At 45.8% G+C, this 24,666-nt stretch overlaps 1 protein-coding gene across 1 annotated transcript in view; it reads right to left on the bottom strand.

Annotated features, from left to right (window-relative positions):
* TLN2 (talin 2) overlaps window positions 1–21,449 on the bottom strand; it is a 441,569-nt gene extending 420,120 nt beyond the window's left edge. The window contains exon 1 of the mRNA XM_065872706.1: window positions 21,312–21,449. The gene's annotated coding sequence lies outside the window, so the exon portion shown is untranslated. The remainder of the gene's footprint in view (window positions 1–21,311) is intronic.
* Window positions 21,450–24,666: the final 3,217 nt, after the last annotated feature.

Here is a 24,666-nt window from a genome sequence, read left to right as displayed (position 1 = left end):
TCACTTAACACGTCCCAAGACCACCGGACAAAAGAAGGGTTTTATTGCCCTCAAAACTCAATCTAGTGGACAAAATAAAATGGGCACACACATTATACTATTTTTTTTTTTTTGTGGTACGTGGGCCTCTCACTGTTGTGGTCTCTCTCGTTGCGGAGCACAGGATCCGGACGCACAGGCTCAGCGGCCATGGCTCACGGGCCCAGCCGCTGCACGGCATGTGGGATCTTCCCGGACCAGGGCACGAACCCATGTCACCTGCATCAGCAGGCGGACTCTCACCCACTGCGCCACCAGGGAAGCCCACATTATACTATTTTTAACCAAGGCAATGTGTAACCTATTGCTAAGCTGTGTGACATAAATATTACAGGCTTCACATTTTCCACATAAGCAATTAGGCATCACAGAAATGGCTACATCCTCCCCATGCCTCTGCACTGGAGTCCTTTAGGGTCCCCTACTCAAGCTAAAAGAACCATCGTAACGTTTGTCTTCCCACAGTTTAATTTTTAAAATGTAACATGCATCTGTCCTTGGCAAGAGCATATAAACCCATGCTCCAACTATGAACACAAACATTCTGCCCACGTCCAGCGCAGAGCTTGTCCCTGTCCTGTGTGCCATAGGTCACTCAATCTGGTGCCAAGACAAAGAGCCTGGTGTCACATCCCCAACAAAGGAATATTTACCGGCTTGTGATTTTTCTTTCCTGACCTTTATCCCTTGAATGCGTAAGGTGGACAAGCAAGTGAAACCAGCAGATTAAAATATTCTATTTCATTTAAAAAAAAGAAAAGAAAAGAAAAGAAAAACCTACTATGTTAGCTTTAAAGGGGGGGTAGGGCCAGCACATCTGGATCCAATCATTATAAAATTTCACATTCTCAGCATCTTCCCTCCCATAGGGAAGGCAGCAGAGCACAGGGACAGAGCACAGATGGAATCCCTGGACCCTGACCCAGGCTTTGCCACTAACCCAATGCATGACCTTGGACAGAGTCCATGACCTCCCTAGGGCTCAGTTTCCTAAAGAGTCTTCCGGGCCACAACACACTCGTGGTAACTAGTAATAGGATTCTATTGTTGATGAATCTGTAATGACCTTCACTTTTCCGCTTGATTTTATCTGCAAAGATTCCAATTCTCCTGGGAGGAGTCAGAGCCATTGTTCCTTTCTCTCTGGGTCAGTCACTCCCCTTGCCCCTCCTCCCCTCTCCCTGGCGGTCTCCGCACTTCCCCATTTCAGCTTCTCCAAGAGGGGGCTGTGATGAGAAAGAATCCCCGGGAGAGCTTCCCCAATTGGCACTGACTCTCTCCAACTAATGTCTAGCACAGCAGGCCTTTAGTTCATCAAATAAGCTTCTAATTGTCTTTTTGGAAATGTGTGTGGACACTTATTTGAAGCTGTTTGGCAAATACCTCGCACGGTATTTTCTCTGACATCGTGCTTGGAGAAGGAGGATTAAGGAGCCTGGAGGAGCGTTAGAAAAACTGCACTCCAACTGATCCTGTCCTTGGATGGAGATTAAACAACTTTTTCAGGGACCCACCACTGGTATGATGCAAACTTCTGCAGTCTCCAAGAACTCGCTGACTTTGACATCTGGACCTAAGTCTCCTCCCAGGAACAGCGAGAAGGGGTCCTGACAGAGTTAATGGATGCCAAAGACCATGGCACACTTGAGTGGTCCCAGCAGTGCTCTCCTGTCCCCAAGTGTCATTCTTCCCAGGTGCAACATTTAACAGGCTGGTGAGGACCCTGACATCAGGCTGGAGACAGATCCCAAGAGTCAGTAAGAACCGCAGTCAAGAGGATGTGTGATGAGCAATCAATTTGGAGTCAGAAACCTGAGGTCAAATCCCTGGCCTAGCCTCTCTTCCAGGTCCTCAGAAGAGATGATCAGACTTTGTTACTACTACCTCCCTGGTGTAAAATGTTGACAGATGTCTCTGCCCTCTAGGCAAACCCTGCCCCAAATTTCTCGTGCATATACATTTATCTCAGGATCTTATTAAAATGCTGATCCTGAGTCCGCAGGTCTGGATGGAGCCTGAGAGTTCCAACGAGTTCCCTGGTGATGCTGATGTTGCTGATCCTTGGAAGGATAGCAAGCTTTAGATGGCAAGGACAAAGAGATTTATGACCTCATCCAGGGTTTCTCAAATATCCCCAGTAAGAATCACACTGGGGTAACTGTTACATACACAGATTCTAGGGCCCCAACCCAGATGAGTGCAGGCCAGGTGAGCTGTCAATTTAGCAAGTACTCAGGTGAGTCTTATTGTCAGAGAAGTTTGGGAACCCTGGTCTAGATCATCCGCGTCTCTCATTTAAAGCTCCTACTCAGCCTGCGGCAGCCCTTGTTTCCTTTACATTGTTCTCCTCAGTTAACTTAAAATCTAGTAACATAGCTCCTGCTTCCGGGGGTTAGGATTAGAGCACATTTAGAGCTGAAGGCCCTCCCAAACTTTTCCAAGTCTTGGCGCACTTGGAAAATGATCATCTTTGTCCCACCTGAGCTCTGGCGGCCCCTGCGGGACTGAGGCAGGACAGGTGGCATCACTATCTCAGCATACTTACGATCATCACCATGCTCCCTGCTAGAAAGCGCTGCTCCCACCTCAACTTCATTGGTCAACGAACAAAACCAACCAGCACAGCCCTCCAATACATCCCCCTGTTGTTCTTCAGATGATCCAGAACAGAGGAGAACAAACAAACATACCAAACTCCCATTCTGAGATTGTCTACATGAGCCAATGCAGCACAGAGGTGAGAAATATACACATATCTCCACTGACTCACCCTAACAAATTACAGCTAATTACCATGTGCCCAGGAGCATGCACAGTCTGCTCTGTATTTATTATCTCATTGAATCCTTGCAACAAATCCTTGATTTGTCTGTTTTATTGAGGACACGGAAGCTTACAATGGTTAGAGGACTCCCCCAAGGTCACACTATGAATGGCGGTCACTGTATAATAGGTTCCTACATGTAACCCTTTGCAACAATCAACCCTCTTCTGATTTGTTTTAATGCCTCCCGCTCACACATACACCCTCCCAAACTGTGCTTTCCATGAGATCAGGGCTCAGGTTGTGCCGTATCCACCATGCACCTCACAGACACTCAGAAAAAGATTTGCCAAACTGATGAATGACTTCAAAGCCAGGGTTCCTCCATGATAACAAGGTGCCTCCACCCTACAAGGTTACAGGTGCACCTTGGTTTAAGAGACTCCCAACTGATAAAATATGAATTTATAAGACCTAAATTGGAGAAAGGATACAGAGGCCTGAAGGATTCTCCTCCCACTTCAGCCATTCCGCCCTCACATCTGGACAAGCCACTTGGCCTCTCAGTACCTTAGTTTCTCCATCAGCATGATGGTTTAATTCATCCCCCAAACCTTTGTGAACTCCCACCACGTACTAGATGTGGCACTAAGATGAAGATGGTCAAGAAGAATGGGTGGGAGGTCAATCCCGTCCCTCAGAGCCCTGTGCCACCTCCACTCCCCCCACCCCACTAAGCACCAACCTAGATAAAGCACACAGAACGCTTTTCAAACATGTATGGAACAGAGATGGACCTAGGAGAGTCATTTGCATCACAAACGAAATCTTTAATTCGAAAACTAATTCACAAAAAGAACGGCTAAGGTGACAAGTTCCCCTGATACATTTTTTGAGTCAGGTTCATTTAAGTATTATTATGTACAGTAAATTTCACCCTTTTTAAGTGTATAGTTCTATCCATTTTGACAAACACATGCAGTTCCTGCTGCAGTGTTAAAAAAATAGATTATTTATCTCTAACTTTTCAAGAATACATTATATAAAGTGATGAGGGCACGTATGGCCCAAAGACACAAAATTAATCTTAGCTCTTCTTTCTAAAAGTGAAGGTCCTCATTCTGCCAGAAGGAAGAACCTAGAAGTAAAAATCTTGTCGGGGGCGGGGTGGTAGGGTGGGGTGGGATCAATTTGCAGATACATCTGCAAGGCAAGGAGCAGAGAGTACCAAGATCTATTGGTCAAGGCAGTTGAATTTCCTTTACTAATTGGAGAGTCCCTCCCCTCAACCCCACACGCTCTCATGTGAAAGCATTTACCAATTTTTTTAAATATACAGACAGAGCCCAAGAACACAAACCTATTTCTACCAAAGGTCATCCTTAACCACTTGCACAGTTTAAAACCACAAAGCTGGGCTCCCCTGGTGGCACAGTGGTTGAGTGTCCGCCTGCCAGTGCAGGGGACACGGGTTCGTGCCCCGGTCTGGGAAGATCCCACATGCCGCGGAGCGGCTGGGCCCATGAGCCATGGCCGCTGAGCCTGCGCGTCCGGAGCCTGTGCTCTGCAACGGGAGAGGCCACAACAGGGAGAGGCCCGCGTACCGCAAAAAAAAAAAAAAAAAAAACCACAAAGCCTCCTTGAATTAATTCCAAAAATCTCTAATAAATTTCACATTACTATCAATGCTCCAAAGGAATTTACCTGGACAAGGAACATAACTTTTTGTTGTAAGACGTATCTTAAAATGAATTGCATGAGCTTATGTACAAAATGGAGGGGGATGATTGTTCAAAGAGAACTCTAACAATCTGTTAAAATTACATCCCTGATGCAGAACAAGGTCCTAGTAACTTCAGACTACAAACAGCATTACAAGCCGGAAAATGGCAACAAATGCTAATGTTGATTGTTTGTAAACATAGATTGTTTTTAACCTTACTATGTAGCTAGCTTCTGGTAAAAAGCACAACTGTTTTCCAAGCCCTAGCTCAGTGGCACTCAAACCTCAGTATACCTAACAATCTTCTGATTATGAAAACTCCCTATTCTGGGACCCCACACAGACATACCAAATTAGAATATCTGGGGACTGGGCAGCTAGTATTTAACCTTATTCCTGGGTAATTCTGAGAGTACTGACCTAAGGACCACACTCTAGGAAATGCAACCCGCACTAAGAGAGCATGTGTTTTGTTATATAGGCACTAAAATAAAATCGAGTTGGGACTTCCCTGGTGGTCCAGCGGTTAAGACTCCGTGCTCCCAGTGCAGCGGGCCCGGGTTCGATCCCTGGTCAGTGAACTAGACTCCGCATACCGCAAATAAAAATATCCCACGCGCCGCAAAGAAGACCCAGCGCACCCAAATAAATAATTTAAACAAATAAATATTTTTTTAAATAAAAATAAAGTCGACTTGGTGAAGTAACTTGGACACTGACCCTGAATATGGGTTATAATCTATAGGCTAATGGCCAAGACTTAGAAATGTTGTCATGATTCAGAGAGATTATCATTGTACTATCAACAGATGAACTACACAGTGACAATCTTTTATTCATATTCACTTGCCAGTTCTAAATGTGGTCCCCAGACCAGCAGCTCAGAATTTTTGAGCCCCACCTGAGAAAGAAAATCTCTGGGGGTGGTACCTAGGAATCCAGGTTTCAAAAGCTTCTCTTGGTGATCCTTTTGCACTGGGCGTGCGCCATCACATTTTAGTTCACGCAAATACATTTTATAACAATAAATACTTAACAGTCACAATTTTTTCTTGTCTTGTCCTCTTGCCAATTCTGTTTTTGCTTTGATAAAGCATGCAATGTTTGTCATCACACGGCCTCAACTTATCTCCCTCCTGTTCCCCACTGTGGTGCAAGGTGCATCTGTACAGCACAGAAAGTTCAAGACAGATTTATTTTTCATTAGCTGAGTGACACTGGGCACAACCTGGCAGCTGACCCTCCCCATCAGTTTGGTGGCAGGGGTACCGTCTAAGAAGGCGATCCCCTTGGGCTCAAAGCACCTCAATTCCAGTGAGCACCTTCCCAGGATGCCTCCTAGGGTCTCCCATGCAAGCCACCAACAGAAAATCAAATGGGAACCTGGCAGTTTTGGTGGGTTCCCCTGCAAAAAATATTATGTTCATGGTAGACTGCATTCATTCTCACATGTTGGAGTGCATCACAATCTCCAGAGGAAATGATAAAAATACAGATTCCTTGGTTGTAACCTCAGCTTCTGGTTCGGTAGTATTCCAGAAAGTCTCCTAAATCTGTATTTTTAACGAGTCTCCCAGGAGGTTCTTATGCATATCAAGACTTGAGAAATCACCAGTGTTATGGGAGAAACCTAGGATACAGAGGAGAAAATCTGAGCTTGAATCAAACTTAGCCAGTATTTAGTGTGTAAACCTTGATACACATCAATTTCCTCAAAGTAGAAATAATACCTGCCTGCCATGATCATTATGATGGCTAAAAATAGAGACAAGACCTTAGAAAAATGTTAAGTCCCAGGTGTAGGTCAGTGAAACTCGCAGGTGCAGAATTGCGCCACTATAATGGACGAGGGTCCCTTAGCCTAAAGAGGTAACTTCAGTAACAAGCATTCCATCTCAGATGCTGATTCTGAGAAACAAGTCAGTTTGACAATCTATGTTATGCCTTGAATCGCGTCCCCTCAAAAAAGAAATGTTGGGGACTTCCCTGGCAGTCCAGTGGTTAAGACCCCGCACTTCCACTGCAGGGGGCACGGGTTCGATCCCTGGTTGGGGAACTAAGATCCCACATGCCGCGTGGCCTCCCCCCCCAACAAAAAAAAAAGAAAGAAGTGTTCAAGTCCTAACTTCCCAGTCTCTCAGAATGTGACCTTATTTGGAAATAGGGTTTTTACAGAGGTAACCAAGTTAAAATGAAGACAGTATGGTGGGCCCTCACTTATCTATTGTGACTGGTGTCCTTACAAAAAGGGGAAATTTGGACACAGAGACAGACCTGCCTAGGGAGAAGATGGCCATCGACAATCCAAGGAGAGAGGCCTGGAACAGATGTTTCCTCACAGCTTTCAGTAGGAACCAACTCTTGCCAACACCTTGATCTCGAACTTCCAGCTTCCAGAACTGAGGCAGTAAAATTCTGCTGTTTAAGCCACCAGCCTGTCGTAAAGTGATGTGGCAGTGCTAACAAACTCAATCTGTCCGGTTCCAATTCAGGAGCAAAGTGCCCCTCTCTGACTCCTTCTGTGAGGGACATTTGGCCACCTGACGCTTCTCAGATTCCACAGGGCTTGTTCTCCTATCTTCATCAGGTATGTTCATAAAACTGCACATACCCTATTTGTCAGTTCCAACAGTGAGCCAGCTCTGGGGGGACAGGGCATCACCACTGGCTCTGCTGTGCAGTCTGGAGCCTGTAGCAACTGTCACAAACTCAGAGCTCTAACATATCTGCAAGTTCACCAGCAAGAACCAGCAAGTGGTTTTTCATTCTTATAAAATTGTGCAAACCTGCCCTGCACAGCTAATCACTCTCCCTGTTCCTCTGTCAGGGCAGCACCAATGGCCAGCTTCTCGCTTCCAGCTGGTAGGTCACCCTCAACATGCAGGTACCAAGCTGAGAGCTGGTAGGTCACCCTCAACATGCAGGTACCAAGAGGCCCTAATGAAGAGCACCCATAAAAACCCGCAGGAGATGATTCTCTCCAACTGAGTTCAGCTTTCATCCTTGCCTAAGTAGCTCAAAACACACTAGGGAAATGCCCCCAAAGAAAATATAAAGCCCTTCCAAGATGCATTAAAACTGTAACCCTGCAGGGTCTTACTCAGTAACCAGAGGGAGTGTGGGAGAGAGAAGGGCAGATCGGCCTGGTTGAAATGAGTGTCCAGCATCAGGAAGGAGCTGTGTCTGTCCAGAGTGCAAGGCCGGCAAGTATCTCCCCTGCTGGGCAACTGTCCCCAGTGCCCTGGCTGATTTTACCTCCTACACACCCTTCCTGGGCGACTTCTCCTAGGAGCCTCCCTAGGGAATTTTAAAAAACAGTGTCCAGGGCTTCCCTGGTGGCGCAGTGGTTGAGAGTCCGCCTGCCGATGCAGGGGACGTGGGTTCGTGCCCCGGTTCAGGAAGATCCCACATGCCGCGGAGCGGCTGGGCCCGTGAGCCATGGCCGCTGAGACTGCGCGTCCAGAGCCTGTGCTCTGCAACGGGAGAGGCCGCAACAGTGAGAGGCCCGCGTACCGCAAAAAAAAAACAGTGACCAGGTCCCGCTCTCAGAGATTCCAAATCAGGGGGTGGTTTGGGAACCAACACAATCAGCAAGTTTAAGGAGCTTCCCTGGTGGTTCTGATGCACACCCAGAGCCTAGAATCACAGTCATGAATTAAAGTCGGGGTCCACCCAGACATCCCAGGAAAAGAAGAGAGTGCCCAGTGGTGGTCAGGAAAGTGGGACTCCAGTGCCAGCTTTGCCAAGTGGCTCCAGTCAGTCTCATCCTTCTGGGACTCAGTTCCTTCCCTGTCAAAGGGAGAGGCTGACCTAGAACCATTCAGGCTCCCTTTTTAAAGAAATAAAACACTGATGATAAAAATAAATACGTCCCACAAAGACATCTGCTCTTTCTTCCTGGATGTACTAGGCCCAACGGCTTTGTGGCTGCATGTCAGGCTGCCCGTGGCTGACATCTTACCCAGAGGGAGAGCTCCTTTAACCCCGAGGGAAGGACCCAGGAGTGACAGATGCTCAGCCCAATGGAGAGCCCTTTAAGGAGAAAATTAAGCCTCTAAAACTGCCCTCAATGTAACCTCTCAAACCCAGGAATAATCTACACTCCCCTTGGAAGATTTGCCACACATGATCTCAGGCCACACTCGGGAAATTATCTCCACTTACATCAAACTAGGTCCCGGACACGGACGCCAAGTAATTCAATGGGCAGTCCTGAAGCACGCAAACAGAAAGAGAAGAGAGGGGTCTTGATTTAAACACACGACGTCTGGAGCCTGAGTGCTTGCGAGAGTAGTTCAGAGGGCAGCAAGGCACACTTCACCCATCTGCAGGAATTCACTCAGCCAGGGCCTCAAACATCGTATGAGGAAAAGGAGACATCTCTCTGTGCGGTCAAGTGGACTCTGGGGACAAGTGATGCACCAACAATTCGCCAGAACATTGAGGTCAGTGATAAACACTTAAGACAAGTGAACTTAACGTCTTCAACCCAGCAGCGAGTTACCAAGCAGACTGTTTAAGAGTCCCTCTTCAGAGATAAAAGCGAGAGGCAGCCATTTGTCTCTGTCTAGCTGTCCTCAGCAGGTGCTTTCCACCACTCAACAAGTATTTAACAAGGACAGGATTCATTCATTCAGTGCTTGAACCCCTAACTCTCACCACATGACCTAAGAAACACTGCCCCCAAGGGACAACACTTTTCCGCCTCGACATTGCTCTCTTCCTTAGCTCCAATCTGGAAAACAATGACTTTACCTCGTGGAAGGCTAACTCTATAACCAGCAAGTTTTCTTCATCAATTACTCACATTAAAATATTTTGTTGAATGAACCTATCTATGAAACAGAATCAGACTCACAGAGAACAGACTTGTGGTAGCCAAAGGGAGGGGTGGATTGGGAGTTTGAGATTAGCAGATGCAAACTAGTATATATGGGAAGGATAAACAACATGGTCCTACTATATAGCACAGGGAACTATATTCAATATCCTGTGATAAACTATAATAGAAAAGAATATGAAAAAGAATGTATGTATATGATAAATGAATCACTTTGCTGTACAGCAGAAATTAACATGACATTGTAAAGCAACTATACTTCAATTAAACAAAAATTTTGTTGATTATCTATCATATGCCAGACGTTTAGACACTTGGGGACACAAATCCAAGGGATGTTCTCTCTCATGAGCTTACATTCTAGTGCTATGAGACAGACAATAAATGAATCATGCATGTAACACAGGCAGACCTCATGTTACTGCACCTCACTTTATCGCGCTTTGCAGATACCACTGTTTTTACAAATTGAACGTCTGTGGCAACCCTGTGCCAAGCAAGTCTAACAGGACCACTTTTCTATCAGCATTTGCTCATCTCCTGTCTCTGTGTCACATTTTGGTAATTCTCACAATATTTCAAACTTTTTCAATATTATTATATTTGTTATGGTGATGTGTGATCAATGATCTTTGATGTGACAACTGTAATTGTTTTGGGGGCGCCACAAACTGCACCCATATAAGATGACGAACTTAATCAATAAATGCTTGTGTTCTGACTGCTACACTAACCTGCAGCTCTCCGTCTCTTCCCCTCTCCTCCAGCTTCCCTGTTCCCTGGGATACAATACTGAAATCAGGCCAATTAATAACCCTACAAAAGCCTCTAAGTGCCCAAGTGAAAGGAAGGGTCACACATCTCTCACTTTAAATCAGAAGCTAGAAATGATTAAGGTTAGTGAAGAAGGCATGTCAGACAGGCCAAAAGCTAGGTCTCTTGTGCCAAAGAGCCAAGCTGTGAATGAATGCAAAGGGAAAGTTCTTAACGAAAATTGAAAGTACTACTTCAGTGAACACACAAATGATACAAAAGGGAAACAGCTTTATTGCTGATACAGAGAAAGTTTTGTCTGTCTGGGTAGAAGAGCAAACCAGCCACAACATTCCCTTCAGCAAAAGCCTAATCCAAAGAAAGGCCGTAAGTCTCCTCAATTCTAGGAAGGCTGAAAGAGGTGAGGAAGCTGCAGAAGAAAAGTGTGAAGCTAGCAGAGGTTGGTTAGTGAGGCTTAAGGAAAGAAGCCGTCTCCATAACAGAAAAGTGCAAGGCAAAGCAACAAGTGCTGATGTATTGCGTTGGCCAAAAAGTTCATTCCGGTTTTTCTCTAACATCTTGCGGAAAAATCCAAACGACCTTTTTGGCCAACCCACAGAACCTGCAGCAAGTTATCCAGAAGATCTAGCTAAGATCATTAATGAAGGAGGCTACACCAAACAACAGATTTTCAATGTAGATAAAACAGCCTTATACTGCAAGAAGATGCCATCTAAGACTTTCATAGCTGGAGAGGAGAAGTCAATGACGGCTTCAAAGGACAGGCTGACTCTCTTGTTAGGGGCTAATGCAGCTGCTGACTTTAAGTTGAAGCCAGTGCTCATTTATCATTCTGAAAATCCTAGGGTCCTTAAGAATTATGCTCAATCTACTCTGCCTGTGCTCTGTAAATGGAGCAACAAAGCCTGGATGACAGCATATCCAGTTTACAACATGGTTTACTGAATATTTTAAGCCCACTGTTGAGACCTACTACTCAGAAAAAAAGATTTCTTTCCAAATACTACTGCTCATTGACGAGGCACCTGGTCACCCAAGAGCTCTGATGGAGACGTACAACGAGATGAATATTTTCCATGCCTGCTAACACAACATCCATTCTGCAGCCCATGGATCAAGGAGTCATTTCAACTTTCAGGTCTTATTCTTTAAGAAATACATTTTGTAAGTGTGTAGCTGCCATAGACAGTGACTCCTCTGATAGATCTGGGCAAAGCAAATTGAAAACCTTCCAGAAAGGATTCACCATAAGTGAATCATAAGAACACTTATGATTCACGGTAAGACGTCAAAATAACAACATTAACAGGAATTTGGAAGACATTGATTCCAACCCTCATGGATGACTTTGAGGGGTTTAAGATTTCAGTGGAGGAAGTAACTGCAGATGAGGTAGAAAGATCAAGAGGACTAGAATTAGAAGTGGAGCCTGAAGATGTTACTGAATTGTTGCAATCTCATGAGAAAACCTGAATGAGGAATTGCTTCTTACACATGAGCAAAGAAGGTGGTTTCTTGAGATGGCATGTATTCCCAGTGAAGATGCTGTGAAGATTACTGAAATGACAACACAGGATTTAGAATATCACATAAACTTAGCTGACAAAGCAGCTGCAGGGTTTGAGAGAACTGACTCCAATTTTGAAACAAGTTCTACTGTGGGTAAAATGCTATCAAACAGCACTGCATGTGACAGAGAAATTGTTCATGAAAGGAAGAGTCAATCAATGCGGCAAGCTTCATCGCTGTCTTATTTTAAGATGTGGCCACAAGCACCCCAACCTTCAGCCACCAGCTCCCAAACTGGTCAGCAGCCATCAACATAGAGGCAAAACCCTCCACCAACAAAAAGATCATGACTCTCTGAAGACTCAGAGGATGGTTACCACTTTTTTGCAATAAAGTATTTTTTAATTAAGGTATGTATATTGTTTTTTTAGATGTAATGCTATTACACACTTTTAATAGACTACAGTACAGCGTAAATATACACTGGAAAACAAAAAATACGTAAGACTCTATTTTGATATTCACTTTATTGCCGTGGTCTGGAATGGAAGCTACAATATCTCCCAAGTATGCCTGTATCAGGGAATAATAAATGATATGAAAACAAAGAAGAGTCTGAGAGCAGGGGCTGGGGGATGCCAGGGAGACCTCTAAGGAGGTGATACTGGAGCAGACTCCTAAGTCAAGTGAAGTGTGAGAGAACAGCCCCCTCCTTCAGAAGCCAGGACGGGGAGATCCAGCAGCAGAACAGGAGCTGGAACGGCCAGAGTGCAGGAGGAGAACCAGGTTAGGATTGCACTGCAGAAGCCAAGTGAAGACAGCCAAAGAGAGAGCTGGCTAACTGCTGCCGAGAGGCTGCAGGCGATGACAACTAAGAGTTGGCCATTAAGTATCACTGGCACCTGAAGAAGCATGGTTTTGGTGAAGAGGGGGTGGGGGGTGGGCAAGAAGCCAAACTGGGGTGGGTTCAAGACAGAATGAGAGGGGAAAGCGGGCAAAATGTATGACAGTTCTTTTAGAAAGTACTTACTCCAAGGGAGAATGAGGAACTGGGAGAACAGCCGACTAGGATAGTGGGTTGAGAGTGTTTTGTGGTTGCTGCTTTCTCCCTTAAGATGAGAGATACTAGAGCATGTTTCTCATGGAGATGATCCATCAGAGGGAGAAAACTAATGATGCAGAAGGGAAAGGAGATTCGTGCATGAGTGAGAGCCTTGCATGCCAACAGGGAACGGGCTCCAGTTCACATGTGGTTCCAGTGCTGTGTGGTTACGGTGCAGGGAGGCTAGCAGATTTAGCACGAGGAGATGATGAAACTAGTTCCTAATTGCTTCTTTTTTCTCCGTGAAATAAGCCAAGTCATCAGCTGAGAGTGGGGTGGGGACAGAAACATAGTGGGCTGGGCAGTGTCAAGAGTCCGCCTTGAGGTTTATGGTCATAAATCAAAAGCAAGACGATGCAGATGGCTGGTTTTCTCCAGCCAGGTTCATCAGCCTGAGGCAGGAGCACAGTGGGCAGAGGGTGGGGTTTTCCCAGGCAAGTAAGATGAAGGGAGAAATGGTCAAAGAGGTTGAGGGTGTATGGAAGCACCTGGGGGTCGGGGTGGAGGGGAGAGTGGTAGGAGGTAATAAGTATGATGGACAATGAAGTGGAAGGGTCACCAGGTCAGAGGCCCATGTAGGGTGCAGGATAGGTGGAACAGGGTAATAACAGGAATAAGATAAAAGAGAAAAGGTGAGGGTCAGACTGGAATGCTTGTCAAGATTTTGGTGGAGGTACAGTTACTGGTAATGATAAGGTCCACAACTGTGGTGCAAGTTTAGTGGGTAATAAAATCAACCTAGTGGGTCATGACCAGCAATTTTTTTTCATGACACAGAATAAAAAGTATGCAACTACATTATACCTAGTAATGGGTAAACACTGTTTCGTGAAACTTGTTTCAGTTGTACGTGTATTTGCATTGGGTCTCACATAAGATGTATTTCTCCTATGGATCGGAGTTAAAAAAAAACTCCCAGGACACCAGGGCAAGGTTTCTTTCTCTACCATGGCACTGCTTACATTTTAGCCCACGTGATTCTCTGTGGTCAGGGCTCTCTGGTGCATCGTAGGGCGTTTAGCAGCATCCCAGGCCTCCCCTCACTGGACGCCCGGAGCACCCCCTAGACATTGCCAAATAGCCTCTGGGTGGCAAAGCTGCGGAGAACCAGCAGCCTAGAAATAACCATGGGAGGCATGGCTGAAGTAGCAAGAGGAAAAGATAACTAAAAGAGAGTTGGTCAAAGGACTGAACTGGGGGGGGACAATCTATATAGATGTCCAAGTTACCAAAAATGTTGATGGGAGGAGGGACTGTGAGCCAGATGTACAAGATCTTCCAAGAATGAGGCAAAATAACTACTGAAGCCCAGGCGCCTAGAGCCCGTGCTCCACAACAAGAGAAGCCACTGCAATGAGAAGCCCGCACACAGAAACGAAGAGCAGCTCCCACTCGCTGCAACTCGAGAAAGCCCGCGGGCAGCAACGAAGACCCAACGCAGCCAAAAATAAATAAATTTAATTAATTAATTAAAAAAAAAAAAGAATGAGGGAAAGTGACCCAGAGGGCTGTAGCTGAATGTTCTCTACCCCAGCTACGCATTAGAATTACCTGGAAAACTCACCCACCAATGCCCAGGCCCCACCCAGACCAACCAAATCAGAATCCCCAGGTGACCCCAATGTGAAGCCAGGGTGGAGACGCCTACAGAAGATGCCCACTCTCCAAGGCCCAGCTGAAGTATGACCTCCTTCCTGAAAATTTCCTTCCTATTTCACTTCTTTTCATACACCCCACTCAGCACAACGAATCTTGCTTTGCTTATAACTTACATGTGAAATCATCAGAAAAGAAGAAAAGCACTAAAATTATGCAGCTAAAAACAGAACAAGTGTTTATCTGCTGAAGAATTTTAGAATTAGGAGATCCGCTAGTGGGGAATCTTTCAGGGAAACTTCTTGAGCTTCAGGTCAGCCACTCCTCTGGAGGGCATCCAGACAAGTGAGGGTCCCCGGGCACAGCCCAGCACTTATGTGTCACTGATAAGCATTGTTAGAAATATGTCCCCTCTGGAGACACCGTAATAAACACTTGTTGAAATTAATGACTACTGTACTTCATCCCCACCCCACCCCAAATGCACCAATGAGTAGATTACAACAATTTAAGCACCATTTATTATCTGATCACCATTTTCTTCACAATACCCTTCACATGTAGGCAACTTTTTATTAAAAGCAATCAGTGACATCAAATCTTGAATATGTATATGTGTATGATGAAAAACAAAAAGACAGGAACCAGAGACTAATAGTCCTCTCTGCTTTCCCATGAGAAACCATTATAGAATATTTAAAATATCCCTGAACTCTGACGTTCACTGTTGATTAACCACACACAACCATGTACGAAACATCACTACATCCCCAAACACCTACAAAAGATACAGAAAAAAGTTAAGTAAAATAACTCAAATATTTCTTTTTCCCAGCTTGGTGAAACTGATAAAACTGAGTTAACTTGCCTTGATTGGCACCCTAACTTTCATCCATGAAAGGGCAGAGCACCGGCTAGACAAGAACACAAGAGCTGCAAAACAGAGGAAGCTGTTCCTCTACACCAGTGGTTTGCAAAGTGTGGTCCAGCACCAGCGAGATCAGCATCACCTGGGAACTTGGTAAAAATGCAAATTATCAGTCCCCACCTAAGACTAACAGAATATGAAACTGTGGCCTAACAAAGTGGGTTTTAACAAGTCCTCCAGGTGATTCTGAGGCATTCTCTCCTGGAAACCACTGAATCTAAACCACAGTTTTCAAATTTGCAGCACAGCCCCGGCTCCCATGGGGTTGAGATTCGGAGCCTCCCACTAGCATTCACAGAATCACGTGGTGTGCACTTTTTAAAATGTGAACAGAGATTCCACTGCTTTTGAAAGTTTCATTTTTTTGTAGTGACTGCCAAGAACTGAAATACTATCAAGTTTCAAAAATCACATCAAGGGGCAGGATTGAAAATGGTACACAGGGAGAGCAATCAGCTAAGCTGAAGGTAGTGTGGAAGGAGACCAGGGTTCAAATGCCAGCAGAGTCATTTAGCAGCAACTTTCTGGGGCTCAGGAAAACCAAGTTTGAGGAGATGCTGATCCTCTCTAGGAAGTCTCTTCAGTTGGCCAGAAGACCCCACCTTCAGAATGGGATCAGAAAAAGTCAAGGGAAAGGAAACTGCTTGCTAAGAGCTTTCATGACTGCTTGTTGTCACTCTCCTGGGAGATAGAGGTAAATAGCTCTTCCAGAATCCATGGCTTACCCTGAAGGAATTTACTTAAACTTGGGAAATCTCAGAATTTTAGAAGATAACTAACTGAAAGTTTCCAAAGAGACAAGAGATTGCTACAGAAGGCATCAGAGAAAACATGATATTGCCCAAATTTGTTTCTAAAATGGTTCCAGACAAATTTCCTATTCATTAACCAAATAACACTTTAAAGAATTTTCATACAGAAAAGCCTGCAAGTTTGAGCAAGTAAACCATTCAAGGTGTATAAGGGGCAAGTTAACCACCCCTCTGCCCCAATGCTAATTTTAAACAATATTAAATTTTATGTGTCCTCCCATATCTTTCTCCGAGGTCATACACCTACTAAGGCTTCTTTTTTAAATCGGAAATAGGGTCATACTATTGATACATATGATACTCAGCAACTTGATTTTATTTACATGTAATGTATCATAGACATCCTTCACAAAACAATCCATAGTAGCTGTACCCTATTTTATTCATCCTACTGATGGACACTCATGGTGCTTCTAGTTTATTTACCGTAGTAATCCTGCAATAAACATCCTCACACACAGATCCCTACATGCTGGTGTTTTTACTTCTGTAAGAAAGGATTCCAAATATGCAACTGCTGGTTCATATGGCATACACGTTCCAAATTTTCACCAAAACTGTCTGCTTTCCCTAAAGGCTGCACCAGTTCATACTCCCCCCAAGAGTCTGAGGGTTGCCCCCAACCCACCTAATGGAGGATGTTACCAATCTTTACAACATGAATTAATTGAACAGAAAACTAATACCTCTTTGTTTTTTAATTTGCATTTCCCTGACCATTATGTACGTTGAGGATCTTTTCACATGTTTATGATCATTTGTACCTCTTATCTTAGGAATTGCCTGTTCACATCCTTTGTATATCTTTGATCATGCTGGACTGTTCAAGTACTGTTTAATCTCACACTAATCCCCTCTCGCCCCTGGAATCTATGAGATGTGTCAAGTATAAAAGAATATCACCCTCTAGGAACTCAGTATGTGGGGTGAGGCCAGGGGATGATTTCTTAGCTTGAAGTACATGGTAAGCCCTCAAAAACAATTTCTGAATAAGTGAATAGCAGGCTTAGAGAATTCTGTTTGTTAAGAGTGCAGCTAAAAGAGTAAGAAGGAAACAAATATTCACTACTTGTTCTGCATATTCAGAACAGCACCACTATGGCTGAAATTAAATTGTTGGTTGAGGGAGAAACAAAACCATGGTCTTGGCACTGACACTGACAATGCACCTTGAAACGGGTGGCAAAACAGCCCAGTCTTAATTCATAGCTCTGGGTGGTACATAAACAAAGGCTCTCAAAACCAAGTGACACCTGCCACTAAGCCACAGGCTGTTCGTTTGGTCAATGGACAGGAGAAGCCTACCTTAAACATTTTGTTCTTTTCTTGTTTTTTGTCTCCAACGCCATCCAAGATTTTTTAGCCTTTCAAAATCTCCTGCTTATTGGGGAAGGGGAGTGAGGAGGGCCTGCAGGGGGGTTTGACAGAGTTCAGATTCCTTAACTCTTTTAACTTTAGGCAAAACATCTGGTTATACCCAGCATTTATCCCCATTATTTGCAATAGTTCCGTTTGGCTTATGTCTTAACTAGTTTCCTTATTAAATATAAAAGTAATAGGATTAAAAACTTCTGGGGGAAAGTACTATAATTAAAAAGGCACCAGTTGGGTATGGTAAGCTGTAATTCTGGTCCTGCTTATTAAGTTTTCCTCCTTGGCTTTAAGTTTTTTTTGTATCCCTAAAAATAACTCAATTATTTAACTCTTTTTTAGTACTTCCTGTATTGGCTAAACACCACCCCCAAATCTCCAAGAAAACATTATGACTCAAAAGTTCTGGAGTAGTAATGTCACAGAACACAAGTTTTAGATACTGTCCCAAGAGTCAGGCATGCCACACACACTACAACACACACACACACACACAGCCTGGTAACTTGACAGGCAACTCTCCAAAATGAATAGGCATTTTCTCACCTCCTGAAGTTACAAAATCTTCTTAATAGGAAAAAAAATTGCAGGAACTTTGATCAAGCCATGAGGTTATAATAAGAATCTGGCAAGAGGCAACAAAGCACAATTTATAACACTTTGTTAAGAGAGGCATAAAAAAATAAATAAATATTGAGGTAGTATACTTGGGAATGAAAACTGAAGGGTTTGTAATAAAACTTCTCTTTTTTAAATCTTTTATTTTAGCATTATTGAGAAAACTCCTTTAAGATTTTTATTATGTAATGTTTAGCACATGCACAAAAATATGTGACACATATATATAAAGCACAATCCTAAGATGAATAAATACATCTTTAGATTTTCTTTTTTCCTGAGCATAGTTGGTAAAGATTTAACTTGTTCATCACCTGTAACCATCCTTAACTGTTCTTAGGAACAAATGATCTGCTGGGAGCCAGGAGTGGAGGAATGGGGGAATCAGTATAATTTTGAGCTATAAAAGAAACTGGGCTAAAGCAAAAAATAACACACACACACACACACACACACACACATACACACACATACCCCTATTTCTAAAACCTGACTTTGCTTAAAAATACTCTAGGGAACAGTGTTTGAAAAACCCTGAACAAGTAGATTTAACAGTAAGTGAATTCAAGACCCATATAAATAAACCTTTGCCTAGAAAGAATTTCCCCAATAACTAACTGAACAGGATCATTTTAAAAGTGCACCTTCCCTTTGGAGGTAGAAGCACAGCATCAATGCCAAAAACAGAAACTCTAATAACTCTCTAGTATCTCCTTGATGACCTGAGTGGGTACAAAGGTAGAGAGAAACCAGTGACTTCCCCGATCTGAGGAGCCCTGTGTTTCTGGGATTCAAGGTACCACTTCTAAGACTGGGAACTTTACAAAAGGGATGGAGGCTTTCAGCAACTGATTTGATTCTCTCCTAAATTAATTATGCTAATTCCAGATAAATGTATCTTAGGCTCAGGGTGTTCTCCACAATTCTAGGGCTCAGTGAAAACAAAATTAGCATTCGTGCAGGTATCCCTCCTCTCTCAAGGCCATTTGTCTTGTCACACCACCGCACCTCCAGGGTTTTTGCATGGATAACCCAAATCAGCCAACAAGGAAGATAAAATCTTGGAAACCCAATGGCTGACATTCCCACTAGAGGCATTTATTGAAGTGGACAGACGCAAGAGCAGCCTAATCCCTGACAACAAAGGGCGCATCTCCGAGATGAAAGCCTCCCCCCATCCCCTACATCCCTTCTGTGATCCCCTGAAGCTTCTCCAATGACAAAGCCCCAAAGTGCTGACATGACCTCAATAGTATGGCATCATTTCTCTCGCCAAGGAGAACGGCTGGCACGTTCCTGCCAGCGAACTATAGGTCAGCCAACACGCCCTTCCCCTGACCCTTCGCAAAGCAGAGGTTACAATCTATTTCAAAAGTAGATTCCCCACCGTCCACTCCTGAGGAGTCGCCAACTCCAAGCTCTGGAGGAAGGAAGATAGCGCGCAACCTGAAGAAAGCCACAACTCAGCACCCCGGGTACTATCAGAAGCTAAAGTAAGTCGTACTAAGAGCACCAGGCTGCTTGTAATTTATTACATTTGGGGGGGTCCAATTCTCCGGAACATCCCCCTACCCTCCCGTCTTTAACTGTGTCTTGCACAACGCCAACACTTCAGCTCAATCCTCTCTCACCGTCTGGAAATTGCCAGAGGTTAGTTTTCACCACGAGACAGGGACTGTGAATCAATCTCCTTTCCCCAGGTCACCTGGGCTCTTCACGGGCAGCAAAAATCCAAGTTTCCCCTCGTGTCACCTGAAGCCCCAACTTCTGGAAACGCCCCCCCCCCCCCTTAACCTCGCCCCACGAGCTGGCACCGCGGCGAGAGACGAGCACGCAGCCGCTGGCGCTGCGGCCGCAGCCAGGGAGGCGACAGGAGGCTCGGACTGGTGTTCCGCCCCGGAACCCCCGCAAGCCAGGCCGTCGGCCCCGACGCGAAAACCGGGCGCCTCCTCTCCGCGGGGAGTGAGATCCCGCGTTCTGCGGAGCGCCTAGGCGGATCCCGGCGCCGGCAAACCGCTCCGCACCGGTGCCCGGCCGGGGGACGCGGCCAAGCGCACGGCTCCCGCGGAGCGTCCAGGCAGCCGCGGCGGCAGAAGAGGGGCGTGTTTCTTGCGCCTCGGGGCCCGACAGCCGCGTCTCGGCTGGACCGGGGAAGGAGGCGAGCCGAGCGTGCAGTCCCAGACGGCGGCTCTCGGCCCTCAACCCCGGCGGGCCGGCCTGGCGACGCGCTGCAGCCCGCGCGCCCTTGCGGGGACAGGCGCGGTGCGCGCCCTGCGGGGCCGCCTCAGTGCCGGCCTGGGCGCGCAAACTTTCCGAGAGAAAACCGCTCCAGCCTCTCCAGCGGGGGCGCCGCGCTCTCCCCCGGGCCCACCAACTGTTCGCCCCCTCCCCTCCGTAGCCAAGACCCACTGAAAATATGGCGCCCTCGAACGTCGCTCCTCGGTCCCCTCAGGGAATCCCGAAATGCCCGTCTCCAGGACCCCCGGCTCCCGGTGGGCGCGAAATTTCAGCTCCTGGGGCCGAGGAAGGAGAGGGCGCCCCTGGTCCAGCGCGAGGCCAGCGGCACTGAATCCCAATCCTCCCCTAGCTCTAGGTCCCTCAGCGGCCAGCAGTTTGCTAGTGGCGAGATTGCCAAGTAAAGGGGAATCGTGGAATCTGCAGGTCTGAGAGTCCGGTACTGGCAAAGGAGCTCCGCACCGGCCGGCTGTCTTTGCCTGGAGCCCGGCCGGAGACTTGTTTGCAAAGTGGCGCTGGAGTCGGGGCGACCAGTGCTGGAATGAAGCCGCTCCGCCCGCGCCAACTCTCCTGGCGCGGGGACCCGGCCGGGGCCGAGGGGACACTCCATGCAGGCGGGGCCGCTTTTCAAAGCCCAGTTACCGGAAACCCAGCGGGAGCCCCGGAGGGGACCGGCTGCCCACGGCTAGGAATCCGCTCTCGGGCGCCGGCTGCGAAGCTGTTTGCAAACCGCGGCGCCCGGGTCCAGTGCAGTGAAACATACATGTGCGATAGACAGGTGCATTAATTTAATTTTATTTTTATTTTCTGCAAATAGCCCTCCTAGAACATCAAATCTGGGAGCTTTGCGGGGTTTTTTGCATCACTCAAGAGATGCAAAAGGAAGGGGAAAACCACCCACATTTTCCTTCTGTAGAGGGGAGGGAAAAGACACGAGAAATTCATGCAACGTGCATGCAGCTGGAGGAAGAGGAAAACCCGAGTGAGTCGTGAGCCTTACCGGCGGATGCATTTACTGTCTCACTGCAGAGCGCCTGCACCGGAGTGCAGCCGGCGACCCCCCGCGCGCCCGGCGACCGCTCCGCACCCGCAGCCGCCTCAGCCGCTGCCGCCGCCGCTGGCTCCAGGCGCGGAACAAGAGCCGAGGGCGAGCGCGAGCGCACGGCCCGGGCGCGCCGGGAGGGCAGGAAGCGCGTCATCACTCGGGGACGGCGCGGCTCCGGTGCGGCGGCGGTGCAGCGCGGCAGTGGGGCTGGGCAGGCACGAGATCCCGCGGGCCCCTCCTGGGTCTCTAGCTTGCTGTCCGGTGGTGAGAGGGTCCGCGAGGCAAGGCGCCGCGCCGGACGAGCTGTCGCAGAGCTCGGGCTCTGCCATGCAAGGGGGGGAGGGGATGCACCGTCTTGGGGAATGGGGCCCCTAGGTCCGCAGAGCGCTTCTCCTGACCGCTGGCCCGCCGCTGGAGGAAGCGAGGTGCGGTTCCGACGGGAAGACCCTGGTGGGCTCTGGGGTCCTACTGCGACTCTGTCGGCGGGAACCCGAAGCGGGATTATCCCTCTCTGTAAATGTCGCACACGCCGACACCGAAACTCAGCTGGTCAGAGGTCATTTAGGGATTTAGAGAACGGCTTTAGGGATGAGGGGCATATTCTTTTAAGTTCATAAGAAGAAATTTCTTCTGCCTACTGTGCCCTTAAATAAAGTCAATTGTATATCTCACAGTTACACAGCCCTTAGGAAATGTAGGATGACCTGAAACCATTTGAAGTTTAGGAAGCGAGGAGACAAATCACAAAACACTGTGTATTATATGATCCCATTTTTAAAAACTACGATGTGTGGAGAGAGGCAGAAAAGACTGAACACATAAACACTAAGATGTTAACTAGGTCTCAGTGATTGGTGAAATTTTGGGTGATTTTTCTTTTTCTGCTTAGTTCTAGTTTCTGATTTTTCTGTAAGGAACACATTACTTTCGTAATTCAAAAAAAAAATTTTTAATAAAAGATCTTGCGTTTTTTTTTCCATCCCAATATAAAATGACCAGAATTAACCCCTTTTCCCAAGAAACAGGTAGCAAATCTCTTTAGTTACTCATAAATGAAACTACTGCAACTTTTTAGTGTTTCTCAGAGCATGAAACTGCTATCCTTATGAAATGAAGATGATGTAAATTGAAACTATCTTGAAGAAGTCCATTGGGACACTGGATAAGCCTGGACACTCTATAAAAACAATAGCATGTTATTGTCCCAGTTGATGGACTTGATTTTATCATGACCCCAGAGATCTTTATAACAGAGGATAGCTTTGTAACTTATGGCAGAGAATAAACTTTATAAATCAAAAAGCACGGGTAGAGAACCAATTAACAGGCAACTTGAGAAAGTTCTAAAAGTTGCAGGGCACTGAGTGTTTCTAATTGCCCAGGAAGAATGGTTCTGTTCACCACAACTTTTTAAACATTCCCCAGTCTAACAATGACTGGTAATGGCAAGGAGCCACCTCAGGGGATGGTAAAAAGTAAATGTGTATTGATTTCTGTAAGAGATTGGTAATAAGCTCATTAAATTAATGCCACTTAAATTGTCCCTTGGTTTACTGACCATATTTTTATAGTTCACATGACAGGTTTATGTAAGAAGCTCTTCAAGACAAACAGAAAAATTGATTGCAACTAAAGTCATTTTCCCCTTCCACTTAGTCCTCAGTTCATGGGGCCCAATGGCTTCGCATCAAGCATCTCAAAATCGAATTTTTCCCCAACTTGGATTTCAAGATTTTCCATCACTTAATTCACCATTCTCAAAGTATCCCATGCTCTTCCACTGCCTGCCAAAGAGAAGCCGTTTAATATTAGAAGGTAAACTCCATGAGAGCAAGGATCTTACCTGTATCTCTGTGCCTAAAAGAGGGCCTGGCACTTAGTAGGTGCACAATAAATACTTGTTTCATGAAAATAACACATTTGTTCACTGTCTACTTGGCTAGTTCTTGAGTATTGAAAAATCACCTCCTGCTAGACTGTCAGTGTAATCCTGGGAAACTAACACCTTGTAGAGGTATACATAGCATTGGTTTAGTCCAGTAATTTTACTCTTTTCAAAATAGCAGCTAAGTCTGAGACATTCAGAGCAGTGAGGTGCAGATGTCTGAATATCTATGCATTATGTACCCAGTTAGCACTATTTTGTGGTGTTCAGAGGTCAATCAAACCCTTTCCCCCAATGAGAACATCAGTCCTAGAATTCTTGCTTTAGTCTGGGCTTCTAACCAACTGACTTTGAACACTTCACCTATTTTTATAGTGTCTCAGTTTCTCTAACCTCTCCTATGACCTCAAAGCCATTTACTATTTCTTTAGAAAAACCAACCTTAACCATTCTAATGCCTAGCAGTATATTTTTCAATAGCTACCCCAACAGAAAACTGATTTTACTAGTAACCTACAGTAACTGCTCTGAAATTGAGACTCCTTCTCTAGACCTTAAAAGATAGTTATTTTGGGGCTTCCCTGGTGGGGCAGTGGTTGAGAGTCCGCCTGCCGATGCAGGGGACACAGGTTTGTGCCCCGGTCCGGGAAGATCCCACATGCCGCGGAGCGGCTGGGCCCGTGAGCCATGGCTGCTGAGCCTGAGTGTTCGGAGCCTGTGCTCCGCAACGGGAGAGGCCACAACAGTGAGAGGCCCACGTACCGCAAAAAAAAAAAAAAAAAAGATAGTTATTTCTAAATTTAGAGTCAGCTATTAGTAGTCTCTCTCTTTACTAGTTACAGTGATCATAATTCATTGCAGACCAGCAAAAAACCTGCTCTAACAAGTTCGCATTTTGGACTTGGTCTCCACCCAGCAGAGGAAAACACGGTGGCAGTTTATCTTGGAGTGTCTAGGGCCTGTGATAAAACTCATTCCGTTAAGCAGTTTACCAAGTCTTCGTATTGTCCCAGTTCCTGCGAAGCAGATCATTAGGAACTGAAAAAATATACATTTGTGTGACTAAAAAGTGCAGTATTGGGGGAAGTGAATCAAAGAGGTAGCTTCCAAGTCACTTACAAATATATCTGGAACTAAAACATTTTTTCCACAAGCTGGAGCTATAAAGACCAAACCAGACTTGCTTGGTGCTAAAGAGCCAAATACTAAGAAATTGCTCTACTCACCCATTGCCCTATTAGCCTTAACCGCCTAACTTCCTGTTTGCACATGTATATACCACAGCAAACCCAACTGTGTCCAAGAGCAAAAAGAAATTCCACCAAATATTTTGTTCTACTTTTGTTTATAAGATCATATTTTGTGCTATATCTTCTGGGGCTTCCTTTATACAATACACCAACAGTTCATGATATTTTCCCCCCT

Source organism: Phocoena phocoena, chromosome 2, assembly GCF_963924675.1.
Source record: "Phocoena phocoena chromosome 2, mPhoPho1.1, whole genome shotgun sequence".
NCBI classification, from domain to species: Eukaryota; Metazoa; Chordata; class Mammalia; order Artiodactyla; family Phocoenidae; genus Phocoena; species Phocoena phocoena.
Note: the sequence above shows the minus strand (reverse complement) of the source record. Positions and strands in the feature narration are given on the sequence as shown.